Raw genomic sequence first — 25,950 nt, 5'->3', positions numbered from 1 at the left:
TTGTTCCTTCTATTTTTCTGTTTAATTTTTCATACATGATTTTTCAATTGATAATCTACAGTTCTTCCTTAATAAGAGTATTATATTCCTAAACTTAATTTGCTTTCCAGTGTTTTAGCCATACCATAATTGATATCTATCTCGATAAGTTTTGATAATTTAGCATATATGATATTTTATATTTACTAATTATTAAAAAATTGGAATATTATAAAACACAAAATATTTGCATTCATGATTAATACTTCTGTTTCTAATTAGCTTACTTTTTCATTGTTTAACTATTATCTATCCTTCCTTTTGATACTATATGTATGTCTCAATGATTGACTTGTCTACTTTTAGATTTGAAGCAAAAATATCTTGAAGCTATGTCACTTACTGTAAACAGTTAAAATATCTTCAGTTACATTCAGTAAAACTTTCAACCTAGAAACTCACTCTGAAAAAAAAAAGCTATGACAGACTATGCTATAAAAACATTTCAATATTACCTATTATTAATTACAATGTATGTCATGATGGGTTTTCATTTTGAACATTTATCTATAGTATAATTAATTCTGTTTATATCTTTCTCACTTTCAATTAGAAAAATCATAAGCAGGTGGTTCTCATTTTTTTTAAGTTTGACACTTAGACATCTTATGCCAAGGAGTAACACTTAATATCAGTTTACCTGTTTTATAGTGAGACTTCTAGTGGGACAATAATAATCTTTGAAACAATTAGTGCTTTTTGCAATACTGCAAAGAATGAATGAGACAAACATAAATTGATCTAATATACTTGGCTCATAGATCTTTTTAGTTCACAGATTTTAGAATCCACAATGAATTGCTGATTTCACTTATTTAATAAAACTTATTTCTCAAAACGTAAAAGCAAAGGAAAAAATAAAGAGAGAGAGAGAGAGAGAGAGAGAGAGAGAGAGAGAGAGAAACAAACCAAGAAAGAGACTCTTAACTATAGACAAACTGATGGTTACCAGAGACAAGGTGGGGGGATGGGTGAACTAGGTAATGGGGACTCAGGAGTACTTCTTATGATGAGCACTGGGTGATGTATGGCATTGCTGACTCACTATATTGTACACCTGAAACTAATACAACACTGTGTGTGCTGGAATTAATATTTTTTTAAAAACTTGTTTTTTTGAAAGAAATAATGATACCATTATTGTACACCAAAGAAAATTGGTTAATGTATTTTAATATTTTATTTGTTTTTCATTATGGTATTTTAATCTATACATGGAGAGTGGGGAACTAAAGGTGTTTAGTCTCTAGACCAGAAATCCTTTTGACAACTGAGTCTATAATCTATATTCAGTCACCTTTTTTTCTATTTATGAAATACTTGATTTATGAAATTGGACTTTCTCCTGTGGAGGCTGTGATTTTGCCAAGCTAATGGATAGGAACTGTATCTTCTTTTCTGTTCTTTATAAAGCAAACAAAGGGAAGAAAAGCTGACAGAATTTTAAAAATGTCAATCAAGTAGCAATTGCAAAGTTGAAAAGCAGAAGGCAATGGCATTCCTGACAAGCTGACAATACCTACAGTTCTTGATAGAAATCACTTTGAGTCTGAATGACTAGCACAGGGCAAAGTCTGACAGCTGATTTATACACGTAACTAAAGAAGGCAGTAGGAAGAACGTGAATATATTGAAGACTAAGTTAGAAATAGACCATAACAAGGAAAGGTGATGGACATCTGCTTTCTCCTTGCAACCACCATAATAACACACCCCACACCTTGTATTTAAACTTCTTTCTAACATTATCTAAAACAAATAAGCCTGAGAGAAAGAAATAATAATATGATTAGTTTATTTAGTTTTTATTTATTATCTTATGTACTTGTCAATTCAGGGGTGCCTGGGTGGCTTGGTTGGTTAAGCATCAACTCTTGATCTCAGCTCAGGTCTTGCTGTCAGGAGTCATTAAGTTCAAACCTTGTGTTGGGCTCCACACTACACGTGAAGCCTATTTAAATATATATATATATACAATAATATATATATGTATATATATACATATATATAATTTAAAATATATATATTTCTTATTCAAAAATATATCTAATTTTAAATATATATATATATTTTTATTTAAAATATATTTGTCAACTCAAATTTTACTAATTTAAATATTAATCACAGCTAAAAAATACCTACACAGTACCATCTAGAATGCTGTTTGACCAAACTGGGCATCACATTCTTTCCAAATTGACACATAAAATTTACAATCACACTCCATACATTATCATTTTGGCAGCCATACACTACTCTTTAAATCATACTTAATCTCCTAGTAAAGACAATAGCGAAGTCATACTTCTGCCTAGCATGATGCATTTATCCTGTGTACTGTTAGAGCTTCTCAACCCTTTCCCCAAAAAGAATGGGAAATCTTTGGGTGATGTTCACACTTTTGCTTGAAAACCTGTAAATTAAATACTATGATGAAAAGTTAATACTTATTATATGATAAAGTGATAAAAAGGTCAAGAAAACAAAGATGATTTGACACACACACATGCATATTCATAACAAAATAGGGAAGAAATACTGATAACAACTACAGCCCCGGCTTTGTAACTTGCCACCTAGCTGTAGCTGGTATTTAAAAATCTTTCTCCACTGTCCATTCTATATTTCTTTGTGCTCAGCAGGCACCTCAGCTGATTACTGATTATTTTTTGAGTGATTTCTGATACCATGTTTTTTTTAATTATAGCAAAACATCGAACATGAAATCTATCCTCAACATATTTTTAAGTGTACAATATGGTATTATTAACTATAAGCATTATGTTGTATAGCAAATGTCAAAAACTTCTTAATCTTGCATAACAAAATATACACACATTGAACATCTCCCCATTTCCCTCTCCCGCTATTCACTAGCAACCACCATTCTACTCTCCGCTTCTAGAATTTTGACTATTTTAGATACTTCATGTAAGTGGAATATGTAATATTTGTCCTTATGCCACTGGCTTATTTCACTTAGTAAAATGTCCTCCAGGTTCATACCTACAGCAGAATATCCTTTTTAAAGGCTGAATAAAATTCTGTTTTCTATATATACCACATTTTCTTTATCCATTGACCCACTGATGACATTTAGGTTGTTTCCATATCTCGGTTATTGTGAATAATGGTACTTTGAAGTTGAGAGTGCAGATACCTGAGTTCAATTCTTTTAGATGTATACTCAGATGTGGGAATTCTGGATCATATGGTATGATATGATACATAGACAAATGAGACAGATTAGAGAGCCCATAAAAAATACATACCCAAATGATCCTCAAAAAGGATGCCAGGAATGCAAAATGGGGAAAGGACTAGCTCTTCAACAAATCAATGATATAACTGGATATTCACATGCAAAAGAATGAAATTATTCTCTTATCTTACACCCTACACAAAATCAATTCAAAATGTATTAGACTTCTATGTCAGAACTTAATCTGTAAAACTCCTAGAAGAAAATATAGGGCAAAATATTCCCAATATTGGTGTTGGCAATAATTTCTTGGATATGATACCAAAAGCACAAGCAACAAAAGCAAAATAGAACAGTGGGGTTACATCAAACCAAAAAGCTTTTACATAGGACAGGAAGCAACCAACTAAATAAAAACACAACCTATGGAATGGGAAAAAAACTACAAACCATATATCTGATTGTGATTAATATCTAAAATATTTAAAAATTCCTACAACTCAGTATAAAAAAAACACATACATGAGCAAAGAACTTGAATAGACAATTCTTCAAAAAAGACACACAAATAGTCAACAAGTATATGAAAAAGTGCTCAACTTCATTAATCAACAGGGAAATGCAAATCAAAATGACAATGAGATATCACCTCATACTTGTTAGAATGGTTTATTAAACAACAATACATATAACATCTTGAGTTAAACAAGTATTGGCAAATATGTGGAAAAATCAGAACCCTTTAAAAATGCAAAATAGCTTAACAGATATGCATAAAAAAATTAGAACTACCAAATGGTCATGGTATTGACCTGGTTCTGTGACCCAAACTCTCATTGCTAATGGACTATTAGTTGTCCTGCTTGCATTGGGTTGTTATAGTTTTCCATTAATTTCAATAATAGGGTATGATGATATTAAAAGATGTCCTAGGTGATCTCATAGAGTCCAAACATATCCTTCCACTTTCATTGTGTAGTGGCAGTATAATTTCCCCTTAGTAATAAGGATCAGTAGACAATTGGAATTGTCTATTCAAGTTATACATTCCAGAACTGGGGAAATAACCACAAGATATGTTCATGGACCCACAAACTGATCTGATCTGATCTGAGTTAAAATCTGTAGATCACCTGACCTCCACAAACCCGCTACTCTAACTAGTAGACCACAGTGACCTTTTGGAACTCCTGGAATCAATATCAGTAAGAACCAGTGTCCAGTAATCTTGAAAAGTTTCATCATTTCCTTTCCCCCAATACACACTCTGAAAGTTCATAGGTTCCTTTGGGGGAAGAGTGGGAATAAGATTAATAATATAAAATTTAACAGAGTAGCAGGATCCTTCCTATAGGATCCTATAGGGACTCATTTTCCCCTTCATTCAAGAGGTTCAGTGTCTTAATACTGATGCAATACACAGAATTGAATGAGAGACTTTGAATCTGTTTTTATGATTTAAGTTATACTTCTGTTCACTTGACCTAGATCTGCTTACACAGATCAAATAAGAAATAAGTCAGAGAAAGACATATACATATTATTTCACTCATGTAGAATTTAAGAAACAAAACAGATAAACATAGGGGAAGGGAAGAAAAAATAAAACAAAAACAGAAAAGGAGGCAAATCATAAGAGACTCTTAAATATAGAGAACAAACTGAGGGTTGCTGGAGGAGAGGTGGGTGGGAGAGGGGTTAGACGGGTGATGGGTATTAAGGAGGGTACTTGTAATGAGCACTGGGTGTTAGTGATGAATCACTAAATTCTGTTATTGAAACCAATACTATACTATATGTTAACTAACTTGAATTTAAATAGAAAAGAAGAAAGAAGAAGAAGAAGGAGGAGGAGGAGGAGGAGGAAGAGGAGGAAGAGGAGGAGGAGGAAGAAAAAGAAGAAGAAGGAAACAAACAAAAAAAGAATTTAGCAGACTTCCCAGCTATTTCACTTTAGGGATACCACAGACAACCAGCCAACACCACAGGGCTTTGAAAATCAGAATATTCTAAAAACTGATTTGACTCTGTGTTCCATTACGGTAACCATGCCTACCTTGCATTTAGGCTTCCCAATTCAGGGGCAGTAGTTCCTGTTGTAATTTATGACCCACAGAAAAGAGTGAGTAACAAAGTTGTACAACTAAGAACTCTTTTAGTAAAAGATCGTTTGAAAATTATTAAGCATCCATTATGTTGTATTTTAAGATTCTGAATAAGATATCAAAGTGAAATTCCATTATATAATCAATAATCCCTATGTTTATAACAAAAATTAATATTTAAATATTCTGTGCTCTTTTCTTCTTTGAAAATTTGAAGTCATAATTTGGTTAAATTGAATGCAATAATTTAGTGTCATTTATAATAATATTGTTACTTTAATGCAAAAATTTTAAGTAACATTAAGGATGTGGAATTCATGTGAGCAGAAAACTAAAATTAGAATTTATTTTATAAATTAAATATCTCTCTGTAATGTCCTAGCAATATATAAGAAGAATTTATAAATATCAATATCAATTTTAAAACAGCAAAATATTTTAAAGAAAATCATTTTAATTTTTTCTTAATACTTTTATGGCTTTGAAATACCAAGTAATTTTTTCCTGAAATATTCAAATAATCAATATATGACATATTAATTGATACCTATATAAAATACTCATAAATGTGTGTATATACATATATATGCATACACAACTAATATATACACATAATTCTGTAAAAATTGCTGATTATATGAAGAAATCCTTTATAACCTGGTTTCCTGGGATATGTGCACATGCTTCAGGAATTCTGTAAAAATCTTTAAACTTGATGCAAATACTTGTATAGATTATTTTTTCCTTTGGAAAGGGTACAAGTTTCAGCAGTTTGCTATATGTCCATTACTAAATAAGGCTCTAAACCATTATTTATAACACAGAAATACTGATTTTTTATATCTCAAATGGGAAAACTGGATTAATGAAATCAGTTTGGATTTATTACCAACTGCCATAGGTACTTTTATTTATTCTAAATAGCTTTCTGTCCAAAGGGCTATGGGCTTGCTTGGGGTTCACATATGGCATATATATTTATCTCCATAGTCTTAAACCATTGTAAACAGATCAGGATTGTTAAAGGCCAGAGTCAGAAAAAATTTCCACTGAAGCACATAAAATGCCTGTTGAAAAGCAGAACCCTGTCTCAACCGAGTCTACATTTTTATAGCCTATAATTATTTCATATGGTTAGTAGGAATGGTTTATGATGTGCTAGAATATCATTCCTTGAGCTGAAAAAAAATTCTCAAAAATTACAGAATATTATAAGTTGCATATTTAATGCATACAAATTGTATCTCTGTTGATTAAAAGCAAACCAAACTTTCTGCTTATAATCATTATTTGAAACCAACCTAATTCTCATGCATATTAGCAGTGGGGTACATTATTATTGTTATACAGGGCAGAGACCTTTTCAGTACTTATAAATCTAAGAGAGCTAATGCCAGAGTGATATTTCACAAAATGTGCTGCCACCGGGGAGTCTGAACATATTTCATTTTCAGTAGCGACATTGAGTATCCTAATTGCCAACACTCCCAAGCCACTATCAAGGTATTCTGTCATCCATTTTCACTAGCAGTTTGTCTGTCTCTATTCCTTGTCCTTTACTTGTTTTCTACTTTCTCTTTCTCTGTCTCTTCAGAAATGCTGACAGATTTTAGCTTACTTGTAAGATTCATAAAAATCCACCTATAGTATCACTAATCCGAACACTTTCATCTGTGATTTGAACAATTTATACCTTTATAAATGGTAATGATAACATCACAATTATTCTTCTAAAATATTTGCTTTTTTCATATCTAACAGTATGTTTATGCATGTCCTACTTTGTCTTATAAAATGGTAAATTTACTATAGGGCAAATTAGATGGACTGCACAATGGATTGTTAGAACTCATAATTGTACTTGATAATAATGCTAAAGACAGTATTTCTTTAGGTTATTTTTCCCAAATATCTGATAATAGTAAACATGATTTAGCTATTAATAATAATGCATTAGTACACTCTTCTTCGGAGGATGATGAAATATATGCAAATAACTCCTTTTCCATTTAATGTAAAATAATCAATTCATCCGTACCTATGGAGAATTTACGTTTCTACTATAAATACATACGGAGAAACTTTCCTTAGGATTTGATTTTATTTTATTTCTATTTTATTTTGAGGGGAGAGCGAGAGAGAGCGAGAGAGAGCGAGAGAGAGAGAGAGAGCTCCCCAGCAGGGGAGAGGGGCAGAGGAAGAGAGAGAGAGAATCTTAAGCAGGATCCCCAGTCAGCAAGGCTCGACCTTATGACACTGGAATCATGACCTGGGTCAAAATCCAGAGTCGGGAGCTCAACCAACTGAGCCGCCCAGGCGTCCCTTTTCTTAGGTATCCCTTTTGCTATGTGTCACAAGTTTATATGTGTAAGATTAGCATATTCAGTTAGCACCTTCTCATTTTAGACATATTGTAAATACTATTATTACTCTCCTTTAATATTTGGATATTTAGAATTTAGATATTTAGAATGTTGGTTTTTTCAAATTCTATAGGATTTGATTTATGAAATTTAGGTCAGTTTTCATAAATATTCCTATATGTTTACAAAAAAAAAATGTACCTTGCAGTTGTTACAAAAAAAAAATGTACCTTGCAATGATCTACAGGTTTTCTCTTAAGCTTGCTTATTATGTGGATAAATCTGTAATTTAACAATTTATATGGGAAGGTATGTTGATTGTACATTTTATTTTTCAGTTTCCTATTAGTATATTTAAAGAAATTCAGGAAAAAACATGAAGATAGAAGCCAACTTATATTGGGTTGAGGAGGAAAGTAAGAAGAAACATTGAGGAAATTTAGACTAAGGTTTTAGAAATTTAAGATGATTTTAAAAGATAGCCTACACTTAATTTATTTTTAAAAAAATATTTTGTTCATAATTTCCAATGATATCACAAATATTGAACATACATTTTAACTTTACTTAAAATGCTGTGACCCCTCAAATGGAAATTTAAACGCACAAAACCAGAAATACATATATCTTGTATTGTTTCTCTCAGTGATTAGTTTCCTAATGATAGCAATTAATATACTGCAAATAGTATATGAAGAAATTTTGCAAAATGATCTGGCTTCTTCTTTAAGGAAACTAAATAACAATTTAATTTAAAATAGGCCACACCCTTATTCTTGGCAATTACAAATTTTAAGTCTGTATATAGCATTCTCTATGCTATAGGTTCTTAGAGAATAAATACTCTATTGTATTCGAATATAAACTGGTAGGTGAACAAAGATCAAACAACTGTTTGCTTCTACTCCATTATTTGTAAGATTTTGGTAAAGATTGTCATTAATATATTTTTTTAATGTTTGGTAGAATTCATGATTAAAACCACGTAGTCTTGGGCTTTTCTGTGCTGGGAGATTTTGATTCCTAATTCAACTTTGATTGTTATTATTGATCTAAGATTTCCTATATCTTGGATTCATGATTTGTGATTTAATGTTGGTAATTTATGTTTTTAGGAGTTACATGTTTTTTTTTCCCTAAATTACCTGACTTGTTAGTCCATAATTGCTTATAGTTACCTGTTATCACACTAGGTATTTCTGTGGTTATTTGCTGCATTGTTTTCTCTTCCATTTCTCATTTTGGTTTCTGAGACTTCCCTCTTTTTTATTCTTAGTTAATGTAGTTAAGCCATTTGCAATTTTATTTTTTTGGAAAAAAACTGGTAATTATTTTCAATGTTATGCTTATTATTTATTCTGATCTCTATTGTTATTTGCTTCCTCTGATAAATTTCTTATTTTTCTGGTTCCTTGTGGTGTAATATTGCTTATTTGAACTTTTTTTTTTCTTGAAATAAACATTTATAGCATCAATTTCACTGTAACATCTGCTTTTGCTACATTCCATAGGTTTTGGAATATTTGTGTTCTCTTTTTCTTTTGTTTTGAGACACATTTTGATTTGTCATTTGACTTCTTATTTGGCCCATTACCTGTGCAGTAGTGTATTGTTTAATTTTTGCATAATAAATATTTCATATTACATGTAGATTTTCCAGCCTTGTTTTATTGTTGATCTTTAATTTGGTACCATTGTGGCTGGAAAATATACTTGGTATGATTCTAGTCTTCTTAAATTTGTAATGTTTGTGATGTCTTTTTTCATGTGACTTAACCAGGGGATTCTTCTGTGTGTACCTGAGGAAATGTGTATTCTATTTTTCTTGGATAGAATATTTTATATTTATATTTTTTAGAACCATGTATTCTGAAGGATGCTTCAAGTAAAAAATGTTCTTGTTCAAAACAAGTAACTTTACTTGAGAGTACTTGTTTAAAATAAAGCCTATCAGAGGCGAGGTAGGAAGGGGGAGGGGTGAAATAGATGATGGCGATTAAAAGTACACTTATCATGACGAGCACTGAGTAATGATGTATAGAATTGTTCAATCACCTGAAACTAATATAACACTATGTGTTAACTACACTGGAATTAAAATAAAAACCAATAAAATATGTAAGATTTATATACTTCAGATGAGCTACTCTCAGAGGTTACTGTGTTACTGTGACATTGTATTTTGAGACAGTGAGTTTTTTAGGTTGTAATACCATCATGGGTAATATTTTTAGTAAAATATGTTTTCAGGATGTAAATTTATCTCTGAGTCATAAGAACATTTGACAGTGTTAGTATAAATAATAAATTATATATTTTATAACAAATATGAATAATAAAATCTGAGCATATTACTAGAATGGGTATTTGAAATGTTAGAGCTTTTGGTTTAAGGAATATTTTAGAAAACTAGGATTAACAAAAATAGTCTAATAATTTTTGTTTTCTCCTTTTTTTGTTAAGGCTGCCATTCTGTTATCAATGCATGAATATTTTTTATTTTATATAAATTATCTCCAATTCTTATTCAAAATATTATTTCTACACATTAATTTAAAGAGCATGTTTATCTTGGCACAATGTTCCAAAGATCAACTTTGGTAACATTTTCTATCCTAAGAATAAAGCTCACAGTTATGTGAGGATTAAAAAACAAACACAAACAAATAAAACTGACATGTTTTTTCAATTGAAAATTAATGATTAAAATATATCTAAGGATTGTCAATATATTGATTTGAGAGAAAGAATTCTGTCAGTTTTGTAAAGTTATACTGTCATTAAGTTCTCCAGTCTTAATAATGAAGTTGAAAGAAATACACTATAATTATGGTCCATTTTTCACAGAGACACATTTAAAAACTTAATTCAATTTACTGAAATAGTAATTCCATGTTTCTTTAAGTATCATGCATTTAAATACATATTTTAGCTTCCATGTTGTGTTTTGGGTTAGATCTCCTTTTAAAATTATTTCCACATGAAATTATTATTATTCTTTTTAAGATTTATTTATTTATTTTGAGGGAGAGAGAGCAAGAACAAGCAGGGGATGGGCAGAGAAGGGGGGGGGAGAGTCCCAAGGAGGCTTGCGCTGTCAGTGCACAGCCCAGTGTGGGGCTCGATCCCAGGAACTGTGAGATCATGACCTGAGCTGAGATCAAGAGTCACAAACACTTAATGAACTGAGCCACACAGGCACCCCAACATATGAAACTGTAATAAGAGCTCTTCACATAATTGTCTCAATCTCTTAGTGAATATGTATAATGTCTTAAGAACATAGATTTTTTAGTCCAATGGCTATTTTAATTTAACTTAATTGGGCTTAGACACTTACTAGGTATTTAACATTAAGCACATGATTTTACCTCTCAGTGCCTGAGTCTTTTAATTGTAAAATAAAATTACTAATTTTACCTCATAATGTGAACGTATAGGTTTAACTCATAGGGATTTATGAAGTAATTACTTGTAAATCACTTGGAACAATCACTAACACTTTATTAACTATTAGTAATCATACATTATTTTACTATAAGTCCAGGGGTCTAGTTCTTCCTTTAGAGATCTACTAGGGACTAATTACTCATTTTTAAAATGAAAAAAGAAAAAGAAAAAGAAAATACAAAACTTTATTTGGTGTCATATGATATCATTTCTAAAGTGATATCATTTCTAGAGTCTTTTTGCTTTCTCTAAATTTCAACAGTTTAAAATTGGCATGTACAGCTTAAATTGTTATGTATCTGACTTATCAAGATACAAAAATGCTTTACATTATAATACAGTTTCATTGTAATTAGTACATTATAATAGTTTCATTATAATTAGTATGTTGTGTTAACATATATTTATAGACTACTAGATAGAAATAAAGCAACATCTAGGGTTTCATTAACGCATGAGTTTATTAATAAGCGTTTAATACAAGCTTGTGATTTGCTAGGTAGTATGTTAGGTGCTAAGGATACCAAATTCACTAAGATATGATGCCTCCCTTAAAAAGCTATTGCATTCAATCCCAAAGTGCAAAGAATCCTTTAATAGTAATAAAGAAAAAAAAAGAGCAATAGTTATATAGATAATGACTGTTGTACTTATTTCTTTTCCCAAAATTGTGCTGAATGATTTAGAATTTTGGATAGTGATTTCTTAGGCATGTTTAGACTAATACTCCCAACGAATTATTACTTAACCTTCAAAAATTTGACATCTTTCTCTGAATACTCTTGAACATGATTATACATCCTCATTAAAAAACAAATACAAAAAAAAAACCCATAAAAAAAACAGTCCACCTATCTGCTTAACTAATGTGTTAATATTTCTTAATCTTTATCAGAGTGTATCACATTGTATCACTCATTTGTCACTTTTCATAAGTTATGAGCTCTTTGGAAGTAAGTACTTTGTCTTTATCTCTTGTAGATCCCGGTTTCCAGTGTATCTGGATCATTTGGGTAATTATATGCACACAGATGTAGACAATACCCTTGTCCAATGGTGAAGCCAAAATATATAGGAGGACATGTAAGAAGTGAGTAGAATAAACATAATTTTTATTTAATTTAATTTAATTTTAATTTTATTTTTATTAATTTATTTTCAACAGGGGAATTCAAATACCACTTTCTTTTTCTAAAGTTTTTTACTTAAATTCTAGTTAGTTAACATGTAGTATAATATTAGTTTCAGGTGTACAATATAGTGATTCAACACTTCCACACAACACCCAGTGCTCGTCACACTTACATTTCTTAATCCACCTATATCACCCAAGCCCCCACTCAACTCTCCTCTGGTAACCATCAGTTTGTTCTCTATAAAGAGTCTGTCTCTTGGTTTGCCTCTCTCTCTCCATCTCTCTCTCTCTCTTTTTCCCCTTTGCTCATTTGTTTCTTAAATTCCACATGTGAGTGAAATCATATGGCATTTGTCTTTCTCTGATTTATTTCACTTAGTTGTATACTCTCTAGCTCCATCCATGGTGTTGCAAATGGCAAGATTTCATTTTTTTTTTTGATGGCTGAGTTATAATAGTCCATGGTGTGTGTGTGCAGTGCAATTGCTGGAACATCAGGTAGTTCTATTTTTTAACTTCCTGAGGAACCTCCACACTGTTTTTCAGAGTGACTGCACCAGTTTACATTACCACCAACAGTGTAAGAGTAAACATAATGTTTTAAAATGTATGTATTTAGAAATGTGAAATAACAGAATGTTTGAAATGAAATTGGTTGCTACTCAAATCAGCAAAATACAAGTTCGATAAGAAAAAAATCCTGTTTATCAATTTTAAAGGAAAAATTTGAACATCTCCTGAAGACATTATACTTCTAAGGATACAAAACAAAGTGACTAGGTAACATGACATGAGCCCAGACCTCACTGAACTCTCATACACATAATTAGAGAATGGTCAAGAAAGTATAAATACTGCTTTTTGTTTTTAACGTTTATTTATTTTTGAGACAGAGACAGAGAATGAGGGGGGGGAGAGTCAGAGAGAGAGGGAGACACAGGATCTGAAGCAGACTCCAGGCTCTCGGCTGTCAGCATAGAGCCCAATGTGGGGCTTGAACCCACGAACATGAGCTGATGTCAAATGCTGAACTGACTGAGCCACCCAGGCACCGCAAGAATGCTATTATTTTGAAAGAAACTTTAGGGAATTGTCTTTAATACAGTTCAATATCACAAAAATTTAAAAGCTGATTGCAAGTTAACTTGTCCCTGACATTAAAGCTTTCCTTTAGTATTTACATGGAAAATAAGCTTGGAGAACTTAACAAACAACCTTTAGATTTGAAGAGACAGAATGCATGGGAAAAGATGAGCAATGATGAAAATAGCTAGTGTACATATTGGTGATACAAATCACCAACATTATTTACATTGGAGCTATAGATTATATGGATGCCTGTCTGTGTCAAGGTACAATGTGGTGTGTGTGGGGGGGGGGGGAGCAGGGGTGAGGTGAGGAAATAGCTTGTTATAACATAAGGCATCTAGGAATATCCTCTAAATGTACGCAAGGGCAGGCACAAATGGTAACTGGAAGCCGGACTAACTGCAAACTCTAATGAACCCTGTATCCTAGCTCATAAGAAAGAATAAAACCGAAGGGAGAAGAAAGTCCACTTCTGGAATGGCTCATAGTTTTGACTGTCATACTGGTCTACCAAATTAATAATGTGTAATGTTAATTTATGTTAAAAAGCCCCCTCAAATTTAAAGTATGAAAAAAAAGTTTAAAGTAATGCTGTTAATACTATAAATGAAATTTCTTCACATAATTGTTTGCCCTTACTACCTGCATCTTCCAACTGTCTCTGCCCACCCCCAAAAGCAAAACAACAAAATGAAAACAAAGATGAATTAAGAACAAAAAAAGAAAAATAATATCCTGAAGCAGAGCACAGAGAAATCACCTACTCAGATACCTATCCTGTAGGCACCCAACTGACAAGGGGATGGGACTTGAAAAATTCTCACTAATATCTTCCAATATGTAGAGAGAAGTACAGCAAATTCATATCCTTATTTTCAAAATCAATTTAGCATGTCATTTTTTTTCAGGACACTAACTTTCAATACCCAAATTTCCTTAGGGTCGCTACCATGCATATTGATAATTATATGTAATATTTCCAATTTTAATGAATCATGCTCAATTATAATGACTTGTTATCCATTATCTCACTAGAATGTAAGTTACACCAGCAGTTTGGTTTACTTTTGTAGATTTCACAGATCATAAGGCATGTTGATTAAGTAGGCAAGTACAACATAAGTTGCACCTTAAGAAAAATAAAAAAATCTAGCAACATGTTGTTAACAGCAACATTTTAGTGTAATTACCTATAGATATAATACTGCATACAAGTTTGAAAGAAATGTATTTATATGATCATTTGTTTTTATAATAAGACCCAATGATCATGGCCAAAAACAATACCTAGTTTCCCTAAAATGGGATTAAATAACATTAATTTTGGGTTTTGTTTACCTGTTAGTGAGCAACTTCGATAGAGGATAAAATAAGTAACGATACTTCTCTCCATAGTTGTGTTTTGCCTCTCCACTAAATTGTTGGTGAAAACAATGCATGTAAAAAATGCTGTGATGGGCACCCATTTTTCAAGTCATAGTGCTCACATGTCTAATCATCATGTATATTTGTTATATGAATAAAAAGTTATATACCATTTAAAAACAGTTGAAACTGTTAATTTCACCTTGAAAACTGAGTAAAGAGGAATGAAACACATCTGTCATACCCATGGAGGTACAGAACCAGGAAGCAGAGAAATATTAGAAAATTTTCAAGGAGATATACCAGGTTCAGTTTCTTTACATTCAATATTTATAATCTCCATTCATTTGCTACCCAAATAACTAGATAGCCCAATAAACAATATTAGCCAAATTACACCATTTTAAGTAATCACATTTTGAATGAACAAAAATTTCACTGAGATCAAAACTTTTACGAGAGTGGAAAGTTCAAGGGTAGTGCATCTTTACCTCAGCCCCTACAAAAATGCTGGACAATAATAGTTCGTGTTCACTTTAGTCTCTATTTGGAATAATTTTAGTTATAGTTAAAAGCCAAAATATTTTAAAATCGAATATTTTACTCATTATCTCAATGAATTTTATTTATTTAAAAAGTATTAGAGGGATGTCTGGGTGGCTCAGTCACTTGAGCAACTGACTCTTGATTTCAGCTCAAGTCACGATCTCATGGTTCATGGGTTCAAGCCCTGTGTCAGGCTCTGAGATGGCTTGGGATTCTCTCTTCCTCTCTCTCTTCCCCTCCCCCATTCACACTCTCTCATTCTTTCAAAGAAATAAACATTTAAAAATAATAAACCATTATTAGGGTTCCTTCCACTTATTGAGTACTTTATGACCAATTACTCACACACAGATTTTGAAAATAATTTTCTGCCCCTTATTGAAATGAGAAAATTTAGGTTTAGAGATTAAAGCAAGGTCACAGAATAATTCAGCTTGTAAGTAGCACAGCTTGGATTCTAATAAAGATCTTCTTAACACTAGTACATTACTTTCCCTACTATATTGTGTAAAATATATGAAATAAATTACAATTGCATACAAAATTATAATTGGAAAGTATAATAAATGTTCTTTCAACAAATTTTATATTAGCATTATATTCTTTTTGAATAGATTTTTCATATATTACTGCTCTGTACTTAATATTCAAAAAGCAGGAAATTGTTCCAATATTTCCATCATATAAATTAGCAATTATCAGGTACTTCTTATCAGATACTTCTTATCATAAGGAAATAAAGAAATACTAAAATAGCTCAAAGTCCTCTAAACTTCAAAGTATTTATGACTCTCAATCCTCTCATTAGCAACATATTTAAAATGTAACAATGAGAGTGGAGTAAATCTCATTAGCTTCAGGAAGGTACAGAATCCTTAAATTCTATTCTGGTCCTTAATTGTACTACACATACTTATTGAAATAAGAGATGGACAAAATTATTTCATTAAATATGAGCAGAGCAAGTAAAGCAAATTGAGTACTGCATGCAAAAACAAACAAAATGATTTGACTACACAAATTGGGTTTTAACTACATATGTGGAACTTGAAAATATGTAACTGCTTGTGACTAAGTCTTTCTACAAGAGGTCTTTCAGGTTTTACCCCTCCCTTGTATTGAGAATAGACTTTTGCTTTGGAGCTGTCTCAAAATGAAATTAAAATCATTTAAGTCAATACCCACATTCCTCCAAAGGTTGTATGGTTTGGTCATTGTGAAATATGGGTGAAGCCAGGAACCATATTAGCAAACATCAGGAAGGAGATAATCTGCATACTTACCACAGTTCTACCATACATTTGCTTGAGGACACTTATCTTTATGTCTATCTGAGTCATATTACCCATTCTCTGCCTATTCTAAATTTTCCAAGTCTTATTATTATCTCTTATTGTTATTATAATAAAGGGTAAATTAATCTATACCCATGCTTTAAATTCATGATTTTATGCATATGAATTACATCTTTCTTCACCGTAGAGCTTGTCTATGTCCTCAGAGCCATATATCTAACAGCCTCTAATACAATTACTACTCTGATATTCTGTAAATTCCACAAAATCACTATCTCAAAAATTGTAATACTCATCTTCTTCCCTCAAATTCCCTCTTTTTCTAGAATCTTCACTGTCAGTGAAGATAGTCACAATCCATAATTCTTCAAACCTGAAATCAGTGCCATTTCTGTTTCTTTTTTATCACTCCTTTTATTCAATCTGCAATCAAGTTTTAATTGAACATTACTAGGGATTCCTTGTGTTTTAGTCCTCCCCACCCCCAGGACCAATGGCAGTTATCACAGATCCCTGAAATTCCTCAAATATGTGCATAATAAATGGAATCTCAAATTTATTTTGGAGAGTTGGTTTCCTGGGACTACTTCCAGTACCAATTACTCAATCAGGGTACTGCAATGAAATACTTGGCATATTCCAGTTGGGTGATTTAAAGGGATCTTAGTAATGAGACCATTCACAAAGTTGTGAAGGTGTGGATAGGATAGAGTGGAAACAAACAAAAAATAGTGTAGCCACCTTGAAACCAGAAAAAACAGAATGTCATTATTCCTCCTGTGCCTGAAAATAAGAGGGGAGTAAGGGAGAATCAGAACTTGGACAATGAGAGAGTTTGAGTTAAAGGTTTCCTGAAAGGAGATGTGACTTTAGGTTGAGGAATAGCCAGGCCACAGGAAGAAAATCTAAGGAATAAACACTTCTGCTCTTGTTTTCCATTGGCTGAAGCAGACACTAGAGAATAAAGCAGACCATTAATTTAAATCAGACTCCCAAGCCATACAAAAGGATACAAAGGACAAAAAGTTATCTGAAAGGAATCACAGATGAACAACACAATCTTCAATCCTTATGGGAAAGAGCCTTCATGATGCCTGTCAGTAGGATTTCAGAGTTGGTATACCAGGGTTCAGTTCTTCCCTTTTTACAGAGGGGAAACTCACCAGAGTTTTCTTTTATTTTCTGCTTCACATTTGTATATTAAACATTACTGGGGTGGGGGAAATTCCTCGGTTTAATTCTTACGTTGTCTAAGTACAAAAAGCCACATGCAGAATAATGGAAAAGACAGAATATTACCAAACATTCTTGGATGCTGACTGAATATGACTTAGGTTGCTTCTGAACCAGAACAAGTTGAACTTACTCTGAACAGAATAAGTTGTCTGACAGTAAAAGTGGTACACTTTCACTTTGCTTTAATTTTATTATCAACAATTTTTGTATATTAATTTAGGTTTTTGATGGATATCTGAGTTCAAACTTTTAATTTAAACTAGCAATTCTCAAGTTTGAGAATATATGTTCTTAATATATGTTCTTAATATATGATAAAGTAAGTGACTTCAAACAAGAGAAACAATATAATTTACTAAGTGGTTTTGGGAGAACTGCAAGGCAATTTGTAAAATCAAAAAACAATCTTTACTTGATTACACAATAAAATACATATGAAGAAAGATTTGAGGTTAATCCTGTAAACAAATTTATAAAAATGCTAGGAAAAATGGATATTGTATCTGTGTGGACACAATAGGCATACATAAATACATAAAGATTTTCTATAAAGATTGAAAATAAAAATCCAGTTTTAAAATAGTTAACTAAAAATGACCCACATAGATATAACTGTATTTACAAATAAGGAATTTAAATGTATCTAATAGATAAACAGAAAAAGTATGACAAAATGTGAACACAGGTGAAAATGCAAATTTAAACTAATTCTTGACAGTTGCCTTTTTTGCCTATAAAAGACAAATGAAAAGAGAATAAACATACCAATTTTCTGAATCCAAAAAGTCTTTTTTCATAATAACTCCTCACCGTTGGTGCGATTATGGAAAGTTGACAGTTCATATTCTGCAAGTGGCAATGTAAATTGTTACTTTTTCCCTTTGATCAACCAATATGTCAAAATGAATCAAAAGTCACAAAAATGCTCATTTCCCCCTAACCTATTATTCAAAGAGGGAAGATTTATTCTAGCAAAATAATTCACCAGAGGAAAAACTCTTCCTGAGCTAGTTTGTCATTCTTTTGTAGGATAATATTGAAAATAATCTAAATTCTGGATAAGAAAATGATGCTTGTTACTATAAGGCATCATTACATCTGAATTTCTTTTTATTCCAAATATAATTATGATTATTATATATACAACATAGAATATGGTATGATATAATAATAGTAATAGTTGTTTATATAGTATTGATTACTAAAACTATAAAATTGAGCAATTTACTTTGAGTTGAATGAGAACAAAAACATTCAGGGTTTACTAGGAAAAAACTTTTTTTTTTTTTACTTAAGATAATTTACAAGAAAATATTTCTTAGGTCTCTTTCCTGTACTAGTCCCTTATTCCAATAATCCATGGGCTTTGACAGGAACAGAACAATATGAAAACTACACAAAGAATAACATATTAGGGAAGGAGAAAAACATTGCACATTGAAGTTATATGGATAAGTGCACCATATTTCTCTAATTCTTTCCCCCTTTTGTGTATTTATCTGTAATGTTCTATATACAGACTCTTTTGTAAATTCTGCCTTCCACAACATAGCCATATTATCCATGTAATTCTTAGCCCCGTGTAGAAAAAGGATCTGTCAACAATAAAGACTGCAGACTAAACAGAAGAGAAATAAATCAATTTTAGCTGTATTTTCAAAAGAAGCAGGTACAATCTTTTATAAATTACTATGACCCAAGACAGTAAATCATGTAATAAAAGAAACAGCTAGCAATTTTGGTCAGGGAATATTTTTTAAAAATATAAAGCTGTGTGAATTCAGTATTTTTATTTGATGACCAATAAAAGTTCTATTTCTTCCACTTATGTGTTGTTTCTTTGTTATTGATTGTCTGTTTCAGAGGTGTCATGCCAGTTAATGTCCCATACATTTGGGGGGGTTATTCTTTCATCAATTCATTTTTTGGAAACTTGGCACACATTGTGACAGACATGTGCTACTCACTTCAACAAACTATTATTTTAAACTTTGGTGGTCATATTAGTGAAAGAAAACATTTCATACAGATTAATGACTTTGGATAATCATTAAAATCATCTTTATATAATTGATAAAATGCAGGCATTCCTGATATCTACAAGAGAATCTTGGTTAGCTTCTCTGTTTCCCCACTTTAGGTGAAAACCAAGCTACCATTGGTCCATGATGACACTATTAAAAGAGAGAGATTTCTTAATATTTCTATTTTATTCACCCTTTATTTCAGGATGGTCAATACTCTTTTTTTTTTCAATATATGAAGTTTATTGTCAAATTGATTTCCATACAACACCCAGTGCTCATCCCAAAAGGTGCCCTCCTCAATACCCATCACCCACCCTCCCTTCCCTCCCACCCCCCATCAACCCTCAGTTTGTTCTCAGTTTTTAACAGTCTCTTATGCTTTGGCTCTCTCCCACTCTAACCTCTTTTTTTTTTCCTTCCCCTCCCCCATGGGTTTCTGTTAAGTTTCTCAGGACCCACATAAGAGTGAAACCATATGGTATCTGTCTTTCTCTGTATGGCTTATTTCACTTAGCATCACACTCTCCAGTTCAGGATGGTCAATACTCTTATCATAAAATAGTAATATCAGATTCATTTAATTACTAAATATGACCATAGTATCTGCCAGTTTCTGTCCATATCTTTTTTTTTTTTTTAAAGGTCATGCGTTCAAGTCGGGGAAGGGCAGAGAGAGAGGTAAGAGAGAGAATCCCAAGCAGGCTATATACTGTCAGAGTGGAGCCCAATGCTGGGCTCAAACCCACGAACATGAGATCATGACACTAGCTGCAGTCAGACACTTAACCAACTGAGACACCCAGGCGTGACTCTGTCCATATGCTTAACATTTGATTCAATTTAGTCTTATGAGGCAGTCATGGGGAAAAGCCATATCAACCTTACTGGAAAACAAACAAACAAACAAACAAACTCATTTACTCCATTATATCAACTGGACAATTAGTATAGTTCATATGTTCCCAAACATCTTTTAATAGATCTGATGCATTTTGCAATGCTCCCCCGTTAAAGAGAAAGTTATTTATGTTAGGCCTTATCTTTTTACAAACACCTCAAAAAACACATTAAGTTATGATCAGTCCAGACCACTTTGTTATATGTTCATTTTAATCTCCATTTGCAATTCCTCTGAATAGCTAACTGGGAACAGAGTATTGAAAAATTAATATTAATTACACTTCAAATTTATTCAATACTACACAATTTCCAAAGCACCTTAACGAATCTGTATCATTAGAAAACTATATGATCAGGGCAACTGGGTGGCTCAGTCAGTCAAGCGTCCGGCTCTTGACCAGCTCAGATCATGATGTCACCATTCATGAGTTCGAGCCCCGCATCAGGCCCTCTGCTGTCAGCACAGAGCCTGCTTCAGATCCTCTATCCCTGCCCCCCCTCTGCCCCTCCCCTGCTTGTACGCTCTCTTTCTGTCTCTCTCAAAAATAAGTAAACATTTAAAGAAATATATATAAAAAAGAAGAATTACATGATGTATGCTAAACCCATCTCCCAGATAAGCTTCATTTGCCTCATACAATATATATTACTCATGACAAATAGAACAATAGATACAATACTACTCTCTTGTTTCAAAATAGGTGCTTTTTCTGAGATACATGCAACCTGCTAGAAATACCGAAACAGAGGAAATGGTGAAACAATTTTTTCATAGAACTCCCAGCCTCAATAAAACAATCTTCATGTTAAAAGCAATCTTCATGATTTGCATCAGTTAGTGAGAAAGGACCAAGTGCCTGAGATTAAGTAAGATAAATATTTTCTTGGAGAAATGTTTGTTGATTATTCTCAGGCCCAAGTTCAAGAATAGATGACTCCGTCCCTTATTCACTCTTATAACTCCCTGTATATGCCTCACTGCAACTGTCCTTTTTTAAAATTCTATATTTACATAGGTATTTGATTAAAGTTTTTCTACCAAACAAACTTCACACTTGAGGGCAAAGATAAAAATCACCATTTCACGGACAATTTTGTTCCTAGCACGTGGCATATTTTATGCATGCCAAGCAAATATCAAGACTTATGTTGAAAGAATGAATCAATAACATAAATAAATGCTCTGATACAGCATGAATCAATAACATAAATAAATGCTATGATACAGTACTGTCTTCACTTCATTTTTCTAAATTTCAATAAGAATACACTCTGCTTTATAAAAACCATCAAAGAACCTGAAGTATTCCTAGAATACACAACGTAATACCAACTATAGAGACCAGCAGACACCAAGTTATTACCTAAATGACACCATAAATTCTAGACCTAACAATAACTCTGATTTTAGGGTCAAATTCTATTTCAGATTTGGACACAACTTAACTGGAGGCTTTTCCTCCTGTTTATGTCTGTTTTCCATAATCCTCTCCTGTCCTGAACACTCACATCCAAATGTTCCAGACATTTTCAATTTAGCTAATTATTTACTTGAAGAATGAGTATTAATTACCTGATACAATTGTTACACAGCTAGAAACTGGATGTCCAATATGTATTTGAATTCTATTATTTTCTATGTGTGTACTACCACTCATATTTAATTCCTGCCCACAGGTAACCCTAGTCATTCCTCACTTCACCAAGTATTATGATGTGTCAGTGTAGGTTCATCATTCGTAACAAAAATACCATTCTGATGAAGGATACTGATAATGGGGGAGCCTATGGGTGTGTGGAGCAGGGAGCATATGGGCAATCTCTGTACCTTCCTCTCAATTGTACTGTGAATCTAAAACTGCTAAAAAAAATAGTCTTAAAATAAATTAACCAAGCACATCAGTATAGTTTTGCCCATGAAATAAGATATATGAATTATTGTGCCAGAAAAATTACCTTTTGAACTTTATCCTGCCAAATTAAAAGTGCAGAAATTAATCAAATTGCCTTTTTTTGATAATTTAGAAACTTTAGAATGATACGAGGAATTCATACAAAAATAAATGATAGTTTAACAGTTCACTGAGCAGAATGCACCTGTAGTACCTATGCATAGATACTGACCTGTGAAAAGGAATGATAGCAATAGTTTGATTTATATAATGTAAAACAATACATAAGACACATTGTGTCACTTTATTTTTGTGAATATATCAGTTCAATGATATATAGAATAAACTGAATAGCGCTGACTGATGTTTATAATGGGAGATATTTTCCCCTGCTGGTTAAAATTTTATTTCTCTAACAAAAAGAAAATTAGGTACTTATTTTAAGCATTTGGTTTTAAGGCCTATAATTTATGTTGTAATTAAAATTGAAGTTGTATAAGACTTATTGTTCATTAATAGAAATCTTTTCAAAAAATGTTTTATGGTATAAATCTAAAGGAAATTTTAAGATGCGTGTCTTACATTTCATTATCTTGAACCATTGCTTTTTGTTGAGAATCTCATTAAGTGCCTAATAGCTTCTAATGTAATACTCACTTAACAACATGACAGTCTCCATGGAAACCAAACAGCAAGATATGGATGTAGTAACATAGGTTAATGTACTGTATTTTAATAGTGTAGGAGTTCCCTAAAGCACCACAGCATTGTTTTTTGAAAAAATGTGTGTTGTTAAATCAATGTAATATTTAAATAGGAAAAGCAAATAACTTCTTTTATAAGATCTATTCCTGTCAAGAACAAATAATGCATGTCAGTAATTATTTTGAGCATCTCCTATCTACCACTCTGAAGGAACTTATTTTGGGAAATAAAACTACATCAGTTACCTACAGTCCCTGATTTCAAGAAACGTCAAGATTGAGAGAGCAACAAACACAAATTATAATGCAAACATAAAACTAATGTGATGCCAATGCTGAGGATGGTGATGGCAACAGCTTCCTATGAACCAGGAAATGTGCTAAGGATTTTTCATAAGAAAAATCTATGTCATGCTAAACAGATATAAAGATATCCATCCCTATTTTATTATTGAGGAAATTAGGCTAAAAAGAATTAAATTTTTTTTAAAAAGTGTAGGAACTGGAAGATAGGGCTACTAACTATTTCAATGTCTCATTTATAATAGCTGAATAAATTAGATATGGTGATGTGGTAGAAACATTTCATGAATATTTACTATCATGTATTTAATATATAATAAAAGCTTTCATTTGTTAACTTCATTTTAATTTTCAACTGGAAAAAGAATTCTTTTATACTTATTAAAAACCAGAGCATGATCTAACCAAACAAGGAGAACTGCTGTCTAAAATGCAATGACCCCAAGGAAGGTCATTTCAGCAACTCAATTAAGATGGTCTTCTTCATTACTTACAATTATGTGACTCTTGAATTAAACTTCATTATTCTTTCACTCTAAGAGAAATACATTTACTATTATGTCCTCACTTACAAAAACTGATTTTTTTCCTTTTAATATATGATGTTTATTTGGCACAGCTTGACCTCCAAAACTACCCTTAATTACTATTTCACCGCTCTTTCAATTCTCTTCCATATCTTACATTTTCTTGGATATTACTTCTAGACTACTATATGCAACAATTATTTATTTTCACTTTTGTAAGAGTAGTGTTTATATTTCACCGCATCATCTTACCCTGATAAGTATAATTTAATAACTTAAAACCAGGATATGATTCTGAAAAATTAGGTAACTTCATGTAGTTATGTATTAAAAATATATAAATATAAATATTTATGATGTATCTTAAAATATATATTATATGAAGACATGATAAACAAAAACATATACTATATATTTATATTATATCTATCATACCTAAATTGAGACTAACAATTCTTACCTCATAGTTTTATTATGTATATATGTGCCAAGTAAGATAATATGCATAAAATTATCAGAAAAAATTTAGACAGTTGTTGTAAAAGTCACTTTTTAAAACAAGTAAATGTAAGATAGCAATAGATCATAAATAATTCAATTTTATTGACAATGGAAAATGTTTAAGCCCCAAACATGAAACATATTCCTGATAAGTAGTTGACAGTGAAATTAGAAATGAAGAAAGAAAATAAGAGGAAAACTTTCAAAAAACGTTAAGGTATATAGTGACTATAAGATTTATATCTTCAAAAAAGAAGTAGAAATTTCCCCTATTAGGCCATCTAGAAAACCTTAGCTTACTTTTTTATTAGGAAATATATACTATTCTTCATATATCTTTTCCTCAGTTTTTTTTTTTAATTTTAAAAATTTTTTTCCAGTTTATTTAGTTTTAGAGAGAGGGAGCGAGAGACAGCAAGAGCGAGAGAGCACGAGCAGGGGAGGGGCAGAGAAAGAGGGAGAGAGAGAATCCGAAATAGGCTCCTCTCTTTCAGCACAGAGCCCAATGTGGGCTCAAATTCAAGAACCATGAGATCAGGACCTGAGCCTAAATCAAGAGTCGGACACTTAAGCAACTGAGCACCCAGGCATCCAGATTTTTTCCTCACTTTATTAGAAAAAAATAATAAATAGAAAAGTCCAGAAAATTACACACTAAACAACCATGTCCTCACTACTTAGATCCTCACATTAATTGTGCTACAGTTTTTTTTTATAACCTATCTATACATCAACCCTTTTATCCAACCAGTAATGTATGTTATATACCTACAAATTTCAAAACTGTAGTTATTTAGTAGACTTTACTCCTAAACATTTCATGATTATTAACTATAGATAAATTGTTGTTAACTAGAATAAATCTTATTTTTAGGTAGAGTTCAATATTTATTTAAAGAGTTTTTTGTAGTAAAACTCATGTAATGTTTTTAAACATATCTATCACTCAAAGGTATTTACAAATTCATACATCTGTGTAGCCCAGATCCCTATCAAGCTACAGAATTCCCATTACCCCCCAAATTTCTCTCATACCTGTTCCTAGTTCATTTTTACCTAGAGGTAAATAAAAACAAGTTATTCCATCTTTTTTTTAATCTTTTAAAACTGATTCTGTTATAGACTTTTTATAAATGTGTTTAATAGAGTACATAGTCTTTTGTGTAAGCCTCCTTTGTTCAGCATGTGATTTATGAAATCCATCCATGTGGTTGTATATCCTTTTTATTTCAGAGTAATATTCCACTGATAAATATGCCTTTTTTTTTAGT

At 31.8% G+C, this 25,950-nt stretch overlaps 1 long non-coding RNA gene across 2 annotated transcripts in view; it reads right to left on the bottom strand.

The window, feature by feature from the left end:
* Window positions 1-25,950, bottom strand: part of LOC125164379 (uncharacterized) — a 153,749-nt gene that overhangs the window by 19,040 nt on the left and 108,759 nt on the right. For both annotated transcript variants that reach the window (XR_007151736.1, XR_007151735.1), the window contains exon 3: window positions 18,591-18,671. This is a non-coding gene — a long non-coding RNA (uncharacterized LOC125164379). The remainder of the gene's footprint in view (window positions 1-18,590; window positions 18,672-25,950) is intronic.

Source organism: Prionailurus viverrinus, chromosome B1 (genome assembly GCF_022837055.1).
Source record: "Prionailurus viverrinus isolate Anna chromosome B1, UM_Priviv_1.0, whole genome shotgun sequence".
NCBI classification, from domain to species: domain Eukaryota; kingdom Metazoa; phylum Chordata; class Mammalia; order Carnivora; family Felidae; genus Prionailurus; species Prionailurus viverrinus.
This window is presented reverse-complemented; position numbering and strand designations above follow the sequence as displayed.